Source organism: Pseudorasbora parva, chromosome 15 (genome assembly GCF_024679245.1).
Source record: "Pseudorasbora parva isolate DD20220531a chromosome 15, ASM2467924v1, whole genome shotgun sequence".
NCBI classification, from domain to species: domain Eukaryota; kingdom Metazoa; phylum Chordata; class Actinopteri; order Cypriniformes; family Gobionidae; genus Pseudorasbora; species Pseudorasbora parva.
Window position 1 is genome coordinate 9,750,544 of NC_090186.1, and position 12,925 is coordinate 9,763,468.

Genomic DNA, 12,925 nt, shown 5'->3' on the forward strand with positions numbered 1-12,925 from the left:
CGACATGTACTAAAATGGCCCCCACAGTCACCAGATCACAACCCAATAGAGCTTCTTTGGGATGTGGTGGAACGGGAGCCTCATGCCCTGGATGTGCATCCCACAAATCTCCATCAACTGCAAGATGCTATCCTATCAATTTGGGCCAACATTTCTAAAGAATGCTTTAAGCACCTTGTTGAATCAATGCCACGTAGAATTAAGGCAGTTCTGAAGGCGAAAGGGGGTCAAACACAATATTAGTATGGTGTTCCTAATAATCCTTTAAGTGAGTGTATATTTGATTGAATGTTATTGATTACAAAGGCGGTAACATCTGAATATTCCTGAATATAAACCTCCCCAACAGTGCTTAAATGTATGTAATATGATAAAACAGCACTACATTACTCCACATATCGCATGACCAGAAGAAGGGGAAGCATTTGTCTGCGGTATAATAAAAGCTCCACTGCACTTGAGCCGTGTGTTATTTGTCTTTTATTAGCAATCGCTCCAGTAGCCTTGTTCCGCTCCAACGGCTTTCAGCTCCACCCTGCTTCATACTACAGAAACGCTAATAAATCTTTAATAAATTAACTAATAAATTAATATGAATCCCATCTGATTCTTTACAATCGTCTGTAGAGGTGAAGACAACTACTTTCATGATTTCACGAAATTAAGGCGGCATCAAACTACGCCTTTGTTTTGAATAAGCGACCTTAAGCGGGGAAAATTACATATTTTAATATGATAATTATAGAATTATCTAATTATAATTCTATAATTTCATTATTCTATTATTAATTCTATTAAATAATTATATTATCTACCATTACGTTATGGCGGCATGGGTAAAATAATTGAACAGATATTACAAAAGGACTTTTGTTTTATTTCTATTTCATTTAACATAAACCTGGAGTCTACAGAAATCCATCCATAATAACCATGTTAAATTGACAGTCCTAAATCAAATAGAGGTTCTCAAAAACAGCTAACAAGCAGCAGAAAATATGACCAAACCAAGCATGTACATTGATGTGATACACTGTTGAAGCAATTATGCTGAAAACCACCTCGCCAAATCCCTTAAAGCAAAGAGTTGGCTGCTTAAATGCAGTGTAAGAACTTCATACCTAATTGCTGGCATGCTAATTGTGTCCCACTTCATTGCGCAGAGTGCTCAAAACTCGCACGGCTCATAAAGCACAAGAGATTGAATGGGCTGATTGGCTTCTGTTCCTGATTTCATGGCCGCTCCTCGACTATCCATTTAAGAATCATTTTATTTATTTATTTTCTTTTCAGTCTGTTTTTACGTGACTTTCCTCTCACATCTCTCAGCCTGAAGAGGCCCACATGTACCACTTCAACCTGAAATTCAGTACAATCGAGGACAAGTGTGTTGTGGGCAAAAGTGAATGGGAGCTTGATTGTGCAAACAGTCAGATAATCGTATCTCATTTTGTAAACACAAATTAATTGCATTTACCCTTGGCCCCTCGCTGTTCAGGATCAAAGATGTTTAAAAGAGAAGAAAACCATTTAAAATTCCCAAGTGCTGTTGTAGTGCTCCAAGCTTAATCTTTTACTTGGAACATAATCTGTGGATCACTAAATGGCAAGTATCCCGAAGAGCGCCACTGACAGGATACCATGGTGCATTATTTACATGAGGAAACTGCTGCATATGGCAAAAAAAGAGGTAGAGTGTCTCTGGAAAAAAATATAACTTATTAGCCAGTGATTTATATCCACCCTAAACAGTAAGAAGATTCTATGCAGCATTTGTAACATTAAAATAGCAGTTAAATACAGGCTACCTTATGACTTATAAACCACGAAACCGCTTTGCTTCTGTCAGTCTTCTCCTCAAGGACAACTAGTTGCCTTTGGCTAAGCTGTAAAACCTTTTGCTGAAATTGGAAGCATTTTATGGTATATTCGATAACCAGGATTGGTCAACAGATTGGCCTAGCTGGACAGCTAATATATCTTTTGCACAGCAGAACACAGTAGCAAGAGCAAGAAAAATCACACAAGATCTCTTCAGTATCTCACCCCTTCAAGCATTTTGTAGATGTTGACAATGTCAAGTGTGGATGGATTTTATACAACAGTTAGCAATTGAAGAGATACTCCACCCAAAAAGATGACTTTCTTTCTTTAGTGAAACAAACATTGATTTCTCATATAGTTGATTCTTCTATAACAACACAAAACAAACACGGGTGATAACCCTGTGGATCACTTATTGGTGACTTTTTGACAGTGTTGGGAAGGTTACTTTGGAAATGCAATAGGTTACAGATTACCATATTTACCATGTAATAGTGTAACTATTTACATTTCTCTTAGAATTCCTGTCAATTTTGCCTAAAACGCCTGAAAAAAGTCATACCCAAAATAAATTGCATGCTGTGCTTGAACCATATGGAGGATATGCATGGATTTGGTCTCTTTTAAAAGGTGACACTCTGAGGTTTGCTCCTAAACTGTCAAAATCACTGTAAGTCTCACTGGTATTGAGTAATATAATTTTGAACTCACTGAAAAATGAAAAAAAAATATTGCGCCTACTTTTTTTTGGGAAAAAGATGCCTGCAGATAACTATAGCTGGTAGATATAAGCTGGAAAACACAATGGGGTCACAGTCTGAAGCCTTACCAAACCCAATTTCAAATTTGATATCAATACCTCATAAAATGAGTGTTTTACACTTGTTTATCTAAATGTATTTCTAGGCGCTCTCCAAAAAAGGCCACCTGGAGACTCCAAATGGCCCTTTGGAACCATAAACAGATAAAATGCTTTTATTCTTGAATGCTTTAATGTAGAGTCATAATTTTGGTCTCATATGAAAGGTTACACTTAGAGCTATTCTATTCTTTATCCAGATTCACTGTCATTCATTGCTGACACATTTTTTTTTAAATTCTTGAAACTAAACAGTGCAAATAAAGAGAAAAAACAAGTGCTATGGTTTTAATTGTTTTATTATTTTAAAACACTATACTATATATATATATATATATATATATATATATATATATATATATATATATATATATATATATACACACACACATACACACACATACATACACACACACATATTATATATTATATAAACCTATATTTCTAACTATATAACTATTTACAAATTTTCTAAATATGTTTTTAGACGTCACTGGCAACATGCCTCGCATTGTAACAGTCCTGACTCAGCAAAAAGGACAAAGAAAAATGTTTTGTACCACTTCTGGGTCTTGTGAATGACTAATAGCTCATCAGGGCATCAGAGAGGTCCACTCCACTCATGCACCTGTATGAACAGACAAAAAAAAAAAAAAAAAACTTGACCTACATACTTTTTTTTATTTCAAATAGCATTTTTAATATATATTTTTTTATATAATTGTTGATTATAATACATACCAGTTGTACTCTTTCACTGCTGGTGGAACAGAGATGTCCTTCAACACCCAGTTCTCCCTCTTCCTCTTCCCCGTCCTTTGCCTCTGGGTATTCTGCTGGCAGAACCTTCTGAGAAGTTGTGGTGTGGGCTCTCTCTTTTGATGTGCTGTCCCTCAGTTTGGATTAATTTACTTACTTCTTCTGTTTCGATGTCAGATGATTGTCTGTATAAATAATAATAATAATAAGTACAATTACAATAGGGTTTCAGCACTTCGTGCTTGAACCCCTAATAATAATACAATTATTTACAAAACATTTATATTTTTTCTGTTTTCTACTAATGTTTACATGCTCACAAGTATATATACAGAAAAACAAACACACAAAACAGACACCGGTGCACACACGAATGCCAACAAACACAAGAACGCGAGCGCACAAACACATCAAAACACGCACCTCAATAAAGTCATAAGGTGTTTACTACATTCATACGTTATAAAATATGATAAAACACTTACTTGCCGAGAAAAACATCTCCGCTATCCAAAAACCGCTCCTCCGCTATCGAGTCGACGGATGAAACCTCGAATAATCTTCAGTAATGTCATCATTCGACTCATTACTGTCACGCCGAACGCTCTGCTTCAATACTTCGTCGAGTAAAACGAGTTTCTCCATGATTCTCTTCGCAATCGTCGACCTACCCAAGCTCAAAGTGATGTAAACAATAAACACAGACGGCTAAAGCTAATGGTTTCCTTGCGCTCCCGGATATGCGCAGTTGCGCACGGAGAGACGAGCTGGTGACGCATGTTAATGTATGCTGACCGGTTGATTCGTCATACTAAAATTGTATATTGACACGTTCAGAATTTCATTGGCTATCAGACAAGACCGTCATTTTCAAAGTCGGATGCAATTGGATCGAATAACTGCCACTCAAAGTGAGGGTGGGACTTTCTGCATTCGGAGCGCTCCTTGGCTCTCGGAGCTTGAGAACAACCCCCCAGATGCACCGATTGGCTCAAATGAACTGTCAATCGAAAGGGGAGAGTTCACTGATCATTTGGATAGCAGACAATGGCGACTGTTTACATGTTTTCATAGAACTATGGACAGAATAATCTGATGCTTTGATTGCTCCATCAGCTAATGTGAAATGATGCTACTATGCTCCATGGATGTTTATTGACATATGCATGTGTTATGGACTAAATATTGCCCTGAATTGGATTGACTGGACCCTTTACAGTGAAACCAGACCGTTTTTGGTGGAATGTTATGGATTTTCTCCAGTTTTTGGTGAGTTTCTCCAGTTTTTATTCCGAGGAAGCCCAATGGGGTGGTCTGACAAATCAAATGATTGTATCTGCTGTGTTGATTGTATCTTAAAATGGTTTACATCGGTCGAATCGCGAGAATCTCAGCTTTCCGCGGATATGAGACATGTTAAACCTTTTTTGTCAGAGTTTTTACAATTTATGATTTAAACCCGTAACCCCCCCTACGTTCCGCCGGCGGAACGTCGGATCGCAAAAGGGTTAAAGTAATTTAAAAGAGTACATTTGCTTACTTTTCTAAGAAATGGCTTCAACTACATTTTCATTCTAGGTTATAATACTGTAGTAAAAAACATGTTTTGTAATCTTACTGAATTATTTTAATTTTTTATCTGCATACTATTCTTTTTACCACTATGTGTGTGTGAACTGTGAAGGGAAAGCATTATACCATATATATTGAATTCTCATTAACAGAAGCAAGAATAGAAACAAGTTTCATACTCACTGGCGACCCAAACAGACACCCCAAGTGTAGCTGTCGTAACATGCATGGTATGTTTTTTTTTTTTTTTTTTTTTTTAAATGTATAAAGTTATATTCCACCTAAAATAATGTTTAGACTCAATGACCAATATTTGGTTAGTCAATCAAAAGCAACAGAATAGCAACACTTTACTAAATGGCTTTCAAATGGCAGGAGGCATCACACACATCAAAAACAGGCCTAGCAACAAAATCTTTTTCAACTTATGCTAGATTTTTACCCCCTTTGTAATCGTTAACAATTTAATAAGCAACTGTAATTTAATTGCACTTTTTTTGTTTCTCAGTAACTGTAACGGATTTCAGTTAAATTTATTTTGTAATTAAATCATGTAACTCTGTTAGGCCTGCATCTAACTAGTTACTCCCTGACACTGCTTTTTGAATTTTGAGTGTCAATACTGTTGGAAGCATTTTGCTTAGTGTGCAATTTTACATGATGTTATATTAGTATTATATTGTATATTAATGCAGCATATAGTTACAGTGTAAAAAAAAAAACACTATTGACATATATCACTTCTAGTATTAAAAAATTTGTTAAGTTTAAAAATACTGTACACAGCTCACACAGAGAACAGTTCATATAGAGGGGATCCAAATGGATTCTTGATATTAATTGTGTGTTAAAGTGCCATGGCAACTAGAGGAGCAGCTGCTCAGCCTGAACAGAATATCTTCATGGCTTCCTCTCAGCGGCTCAACACTATCGTAAAACTGTTTTCTAAGTCAGCAGGCCATGATAATTCCCAGAAACAGAGACTGGCAAGATTATCAGTTGTTTTGTCTTGTGTCTGCTGTAATGAATTCTGGCTTACAGAGCTTATGCAAGTCCACTTCATCTCCGGTGTATTTTGTACAGCGCTGTCACAGCAATTGGGTGCCACAACAGATCTCGTCCTCTGCTTTCTATGTTTAGCAGTTTGTCTGCACAGTGTCAATGGGGTAAATGTCCAGACAGTCTCCTTGTTCACCTTGGGATGTGTGGTCTGCTCAGCCATTATCAGACTGCACCTGCTTTTAAATTAAAGTGTCATGGGTTCAGAACAGAACAATGCTGTCTATCAAAGCATCTCACATTACTATGCTTGAATTCTAAACTAGCTGATGGTAGGAATCTGCTCACAGCCAAACGACTATAGCCATATTGCATTTAATTCAAGTGAAATGATCAAATGGAGACATTATTAATCTCCCTTAAAATACACTATATTGCCAAAAGTATTGGGACACCCCTCCAAATAATTGAATTCAGGGGTTCCAATCACTTCAATGGCCACAGGCGTGTAAAATCAAGCCCCTAGGCATGCAGACGCTTCTACAAACATTTGTGAAAGAATTGGTCCCTCTCAGGAGCTCAGTAAATTCAAGCGTAGTACCGTGATAGGTTGACACCTATGCAATAAGTCAATTTGTGAAATTTCCTCAATGCTAAATATTCCACAGTCAACTGTTAATGGTATTATTTTTAAAGTGGAAGCAATTGAGAACAACAGCAACTCAACCACGAAGTTGTAGGCCACGTAAAATCACAGAGCGGGGTCAGCGCATGCTGAGGCACACAGTGCGCAGAAGTCGGCAACTTTCTGCAGAGTCAATGGCCTCAAACTTTGTGTGGCCTTCAGTTTAGTTTAAGAACAGTGCGTAGAGAGCTTAATGGAATGGCTTTCCATGGCCGAGCAGCCATTACATAACCAAGTGTAATGCAAAGCATCGGATGCAGTGGAGTAAAGCACGCCGCCACTGGACTCTAGAGCAGTGGAGACGTGTTCTCTGGAGTGACCAATTCGCTTCTCTGTCTGGCAATCTGATAGACGAGTCTGGGTTTGGCAGTTGCCAGGAAAACATTATTTGACTGACTGCATTGTGCCAAGTGTAAAGTTTGGTGGAGGGAGAATATGTGTGGGGTTGTTTTTCAGGGGTTGAGCTTGGCCCCTTAGTTCCAGTGAAAGGAACTCTTAATGCATCAGCAAACCAAGATATTTTGGACAATTTCATGCTCCCAACTTTGTGGGAACAGTTTTGGGATGGCTACTTCCTGTTCCAACATGCCTGCACAAAGCAAGGTTCATAAAGGCATGGATTAGTGAGTTTGGTGTGGAGGAACTTGACTGACCTCAACCCGATAGAACACTTTTGGGATGAATTAGAGCGGAGACTGCAAGCCAGACCTTCTTGTCCAACATTATTATCTGACCTCAGAATGGGATGTCATAAAAGATAATGTGCATGTTAAGGCAGATGTCCCAGAACTTTTGGCAATATAGTGTATCTTAGAACTAGAGAGCTGTGCTTGGTATTTTGTTTCATTGGGTTATCATCAAAGTGGCTTTGCTTTGTGCCTGATGTCAGAACATTTAAAATGCAAGATATAAATGGAGAGCTTTTAGATTATACATTCTGAACAAAACTGGAGCAAACATAATAAACCTGCTTTAAGGACAGTAGACAGATCAATCATACAGACTGAAGGAGAACTCACCCTCACCTGTTTTTGTTATTGTGGAAACGTCTACAAAGAACACAATCTATTGATGATGATAAATTCTGGTCATTCATGTTAATGACGAGTGTTTCACTTTGTGAGATTGCTGAGCTAATGCCTTAGTGAGAAGGCTTTGTGTGCTGGACACACTCGAGTACATTAGGTTGATTGCCGCTCTTCCGTTTATACTGGACGCTGGCAAAAGGCATCAAAATGCAGGCCCAAACATGAACCCTGAAAAAACTATGCATTTTATATTTGTGTCTGCCTTGGAGGAACCATGCTATAATGTGTATTTTTATTGTTTTTCTTTTCTTTTTATGTAGTTGTGTCTAAAATATGTTTGAGTTGTTCAGTTGTTGGTGGTGATGGATGACCGTGATTTGATTGACATAGCTGTTCAATCACTCATTGCTATGGTTTATGAGAACGTCAATACAATCAATCCTCTCCAAAGTCATAGCCAATCTGTAACGTTGCTTCCTTAAAATTTTTTATATAATGCTGTATATCTCATTTGGTTTTACATTGATTTCCTTTGTATAGCCTGAGGTATACCAGATCAAAAGATTGTTTGTTCTATTTCCCCCTGAAACCTCTATTAACATCAGACATATATATGTCACAGGGGATAAGTTTGAAATTTGTCACCATCTTATTGTGTGCTGTGGTAACCTTACGGAGCCCACAGGTTTAAAAAGCTTTAGATGGTTATCTGAGCATGTCAATTGGAAAGACAGACTACAAACAAGGCTTTATCACAGGGCCGTACATTGTTTAAATCTGTGGCCATTTATTGAGTGGCACTAAGACTGATGGATAGGAGGGATCTTTTATGTTCAGACACACCTTTTTATTGCCAGACAATGAAGTCCAAGATTAATGGGGTAGGCAATCTGCTGCTCATGAGTGTTAGACCACTACCGTTGGCAACCAGCCCTAAAAGAAAGGCATCGCTTATGCAATATGGCAACTTAATATTAACAACTGAGGATACAAAGTACGAAAATCTTGTCAGGTAACCTAAAAATATGCTTTATGTGGTAACATCTAAATTAACTGATTTGATAAAAAACAAAAAATATTGATGTACCAATATTGCAATTCTGGTCAATATTTTTTTTACTTGTTGATAACTAAATAATGTATTTGGCCGCATCCATATTCCCATCAATCCTGACCAATTGCCCATGGTATGGTGTGTTTTGGGTAGTGTGCTGTGTTTGCTTTTCACCAAAAATAGTACTAAAAAAAAAGAAACCTTTGCTGAAAAAGTACCACACTCTCATATGTGCTATGCAAAAGCACACCTGGAAGACTCTGATGCCATCTGGCAGAAGGTGTAATGGTGTGATGAGACATAAAAATTGACACTTTTGAACTGAACTTCAAGAGCTATGTTTGGTGAAAAGCAAACAGAACACCACCCAAAACACACCGTACACCGTGTAAAGCATGGTGGTGGCAGCATGATTGTGGGGGTGTTTCTCTTCAGCGGGGACTAGGCGATTGGTCAGGATTGATGGGAATATGGATGCTGCCAAGTATACATCCAAATTCTTGAGGAAAACCTCAAATGTTCCTCTGCTAGACAGCTGAAGATCTTTGGATGGACTTGAAGAGACCCGTCCAATTTGCCTGAACTTGAGGAATTCTGCAAGGAAGAATGGGCAAATATTCTAGATGTGCAAAACTAGTATAGACATATTGTATCCAAAAAGTTTAATTAAAGCAAAAGGGGCTCTAGGAAGTTCTGAATAAGAGGACTGATTACTTTTCCAACCCTGCTATTTTCCAGGGTTTAATGTGACAAAAGGTGAAGATTTTCACAGGATATGATGACTTTGTATGAGGCACTGTGTGTGTATGTATGTGTGTGTGTGTGTGTGTGTGTGTGTGTGTGTGTGTGTGTGTGTGTGTGTGTGTGTGTGTGTGTGTGTGTGTGTGTGTGTGTGGGTGGGTGGCCTGGTAATCCCTACGTTATGGGGACATGCCCCACAAAGATGGCAATATCAATCCTTGTCCTTGAGGGGACACTTTTAGGTCCCCATGAGGAAAACATCTTATAAATCACACAGAAGGAGTTTTTTTGAGAAATAAAAATTCAGAATGTTTCCTGTGATGGGTAGGTTTAGGGGCAGGGGCAGTGTAGGGGGATAGGATGTACAGTTTGTACAGTATGAAATCCATTACGCCTATGGAAAGTCCTCATAAAACATGGAAACATGACGTGTGTGTGTGTGTGTGTGTGTGTGTGTGTGTGTGTGTGTGTGTGTGTGTGTGTGTGTGTGTGTGTGTGTGTGTGTGTGTGTGTGTGTGTGAGCCTGTTTATGTGGTTTATGAGGACACAAATTTGTATAACTACATGGGTATTACACTGGTATTACCCTATAAATGTGGTTTATGAGGACATATCAAATGTCCTCATAATTCAAATGGCCTTAAAACATACTAAATTATGTTTTTTTGAAAAAGTAAAAATGCAGAATGTTTCCTGTGATGGGTAGGTTTAGGGGAAGGGGCAGTGTAAGGGGATAGAAAGTACGGTTTGTACAGTATAAAAACCATTACGCCTATGGAGGGTCCCAGGAAACCACATAGACCAACGTGTGTGTGTGTGTGTGTGTGCGTGTGTGTGTGTGCGTGTGTGTGTGTGTGTGTGTGTGTGTGTTTGTGTGTGTGTGTGTGTAACCAAGATTGTCAGGAATTTTTTTGTCTCTAAGTCAAATACAAAGATTACAATTCTAGCTTATAGTTAAAAAATGAAAGATATTCAAATTCTAGCTTATAGTTTACTTGGCATTAAAATAAATGGCATTTTTGGTGAGTTATGCTATACTGTCTAAATAAATATCAAATAAAGCACAAAACTCAAATTAATTATAGTTTTAAATATGTTGTTTATGAAAATTACACTTTATATATTTTGTTTATGAAAAATTTATATTAATTTTGATATTTTAAATGAGTTTCAGATAATGATAAACATACAAACAAAAATAGATTTGGCTTTTCGCAGTGTTCATGTCCCAATGACCAAGGATGACAGGCTTTTTTGATTGACAGGTTCTGGGTTAATGATATGGACTTGACCATGAAACTTGATGCTGATTTGTAGCACACACATTGTGAAGACAATCAGGCTGCTTTTCAATGCTGTACTGCAGATGTTGCCATCTGTGTTGCAGACTGGCTGATTGCTTCATGCTACATGCTGTTAAGGTGCCATTGATTTCACACATTCAAGCATGCCTTTAATTCATCCTCATCAAGTAAGTGATAGAATGAAAATGTTTTACTGTCCCTGCGTGGGGAAATTAATGAGGAATCCAGGATGATTTATATTGACCCATCAGCTCCCAGATCGCATGTGACGACTTTTACAACTGCAATTAAAGTAATCTTCACCTCTTCCAACAGTGACAGCCACAATACTCAATGCTCTCTGGTGCCTCCATTTTCACTTATCACATTTTCAAGGGCATCTTTAGAGTCTTCTATAATTTTAACTATAAGTTCATCTTTTAAGCATCACTATAGGTTTTATAGAGTAATCTATCTCACTTTGTGTCAGAATCAGGGTCGAAATCTTCAACAAAATCTAATGAGTAGTGTGTCAGGAAAGACATAAATCTCTTGGAATGAGATGTTGAGATGTGTCCTTCACAACGACGAGAATGAAAGTAAATCAACACCAGTTTATTGCCAAAAGTCATCATTTTAACTTGCATGTTCTCTGTGTGTGTGTGTGTTTGCTTACACTGGGGATTCAATTGTGTCTCAATTCACACACGCACTCCTGCATCTCAACAGTTTGAGCTTGATGCTTAGAATTCAGATAATCATTTGTGTTATATTATAGGTAGTAAAACACATCTCTTAGTTATAATAATTTCTACTCCAATTCATTGTTGAAAAGGCTGTCATAAACTTGCACCTTTACTGTAGAGTTGATTTTTCTTGCTAACTATCAAGTTATAGACATTGAATGGCTTCTTGAGGTAAATGTAACAGGACATTGTTTACAAGCTGTTTTATTGACGTCCTTCTGTGGTTAAAACACTGATTGAGCAAATACACAAGACATGATGTGTTTCGGTAAGTTGTACAGCATATACATCTATACTGTTGTTTTGTTGTAATTTATTCTACTTCTTGAAAGGTAAATTAAGATATTACTTTTAACAATTTTTTTCCAATGGTTTGAAGACATGATTTCAAAGTTAATAAAGACACAGTGCTAAAGCAGTTGATGTTTATAAGCTTTCCACTAAAACAATGCCTTTTCTGTCTGCTTAATCAGGCTGTACCCAAGGAAAGCGCTCTACCATAATGTGAGAAATGGCTCTATTAGGATCTAATTAAGTCCAGATTTAGGTGATTGGGCTGGGTGACAGAGTGAAGAATTGTCCCGTGTTAAAGGGACACAGGGGGTGTGAGGAATCATGTTGTCAGGATTGAAGGTGGTTTGATTGCTGACAGGCTCGTGGCGTGATGAAATTCCCTCAAGAGCTCAGTGGGTGATGACAGAGATGGACAGAAGGAGTCAACAGGAGACAAATGTATTCTCATCGGAATCGGATTGATGGAATACTGGAAATTTGTTCTCAGAGCACTTGTTTTTGATAGTTCTTTATCTGTGATTTAACGTTAAAGGAACACGCCGAACCCAGAGTTATTTAAGTCCATACAAACCATTTTATTTCTGTGCGTGCCATAACTCTGTCTGACACACTCACCGCTAACCTAGCTTAGCACAAAGACTGGAGGTAAACGGCTCCATCTAGCCTCCTGCTCAATAGGGGTTGAATGACTTCCGATTTTTTAAAGTCAACATTTATGTGATGAAAGTCGAGTCGACGTCGACTAGTCGCTGATGACGTCATTAATGAACAAATAAGCCTGAACCTCGAGCTGAGACACGAACACGGGTCTTCTTGTGCACAGGACAGCTATGGCATATGACACAGCGCTGCCCATAAAGTTATTACTCCTACATAACAGCTTTTGTATCAGCTATTTTGTCTTATGGTCGTCATACCTGCGTGTCAGGAAATTGCTTATACTGTTGCGCCCTCTATAGGCCAGCGACTAGTCGACGTCAAGCTTAAACCGTCATGGCAGAGCATTAAAGTCAACTAGTCGGTGCAACCCCTGCTGCTCAATAAGTGAAGGAATAACGCCAACTTTTTCCCATTTACATGT

The 12,925-nt window shown here is 38.0% G+C and overlaps 1 long non-coding RNA gene across 1 annotated transcript; it reads right to left on the minus strand.

The window, feature by feature from the left end:
- Window positions 1-3,084: 3,084 nt before the first annotated feature.
- LOC137041823 (uncharacterized) lies at window positions 3,085-4,954 on the minus strand. Its single transcript, XR_010898158.1, has 3 exons — window positions 3,928-4,954; window positions 3,425-3,627; window positions 3,085-3,311 (listed from the first exon to the last, which is right to left on the minus strand). It is a non-coding gene; the product is annotated as an uncharacterized lncRNA (long non-coding RNA).
- Between the last annotated feature and the right edge of the window lie 7,971 nt (window positions 4,955-12,925).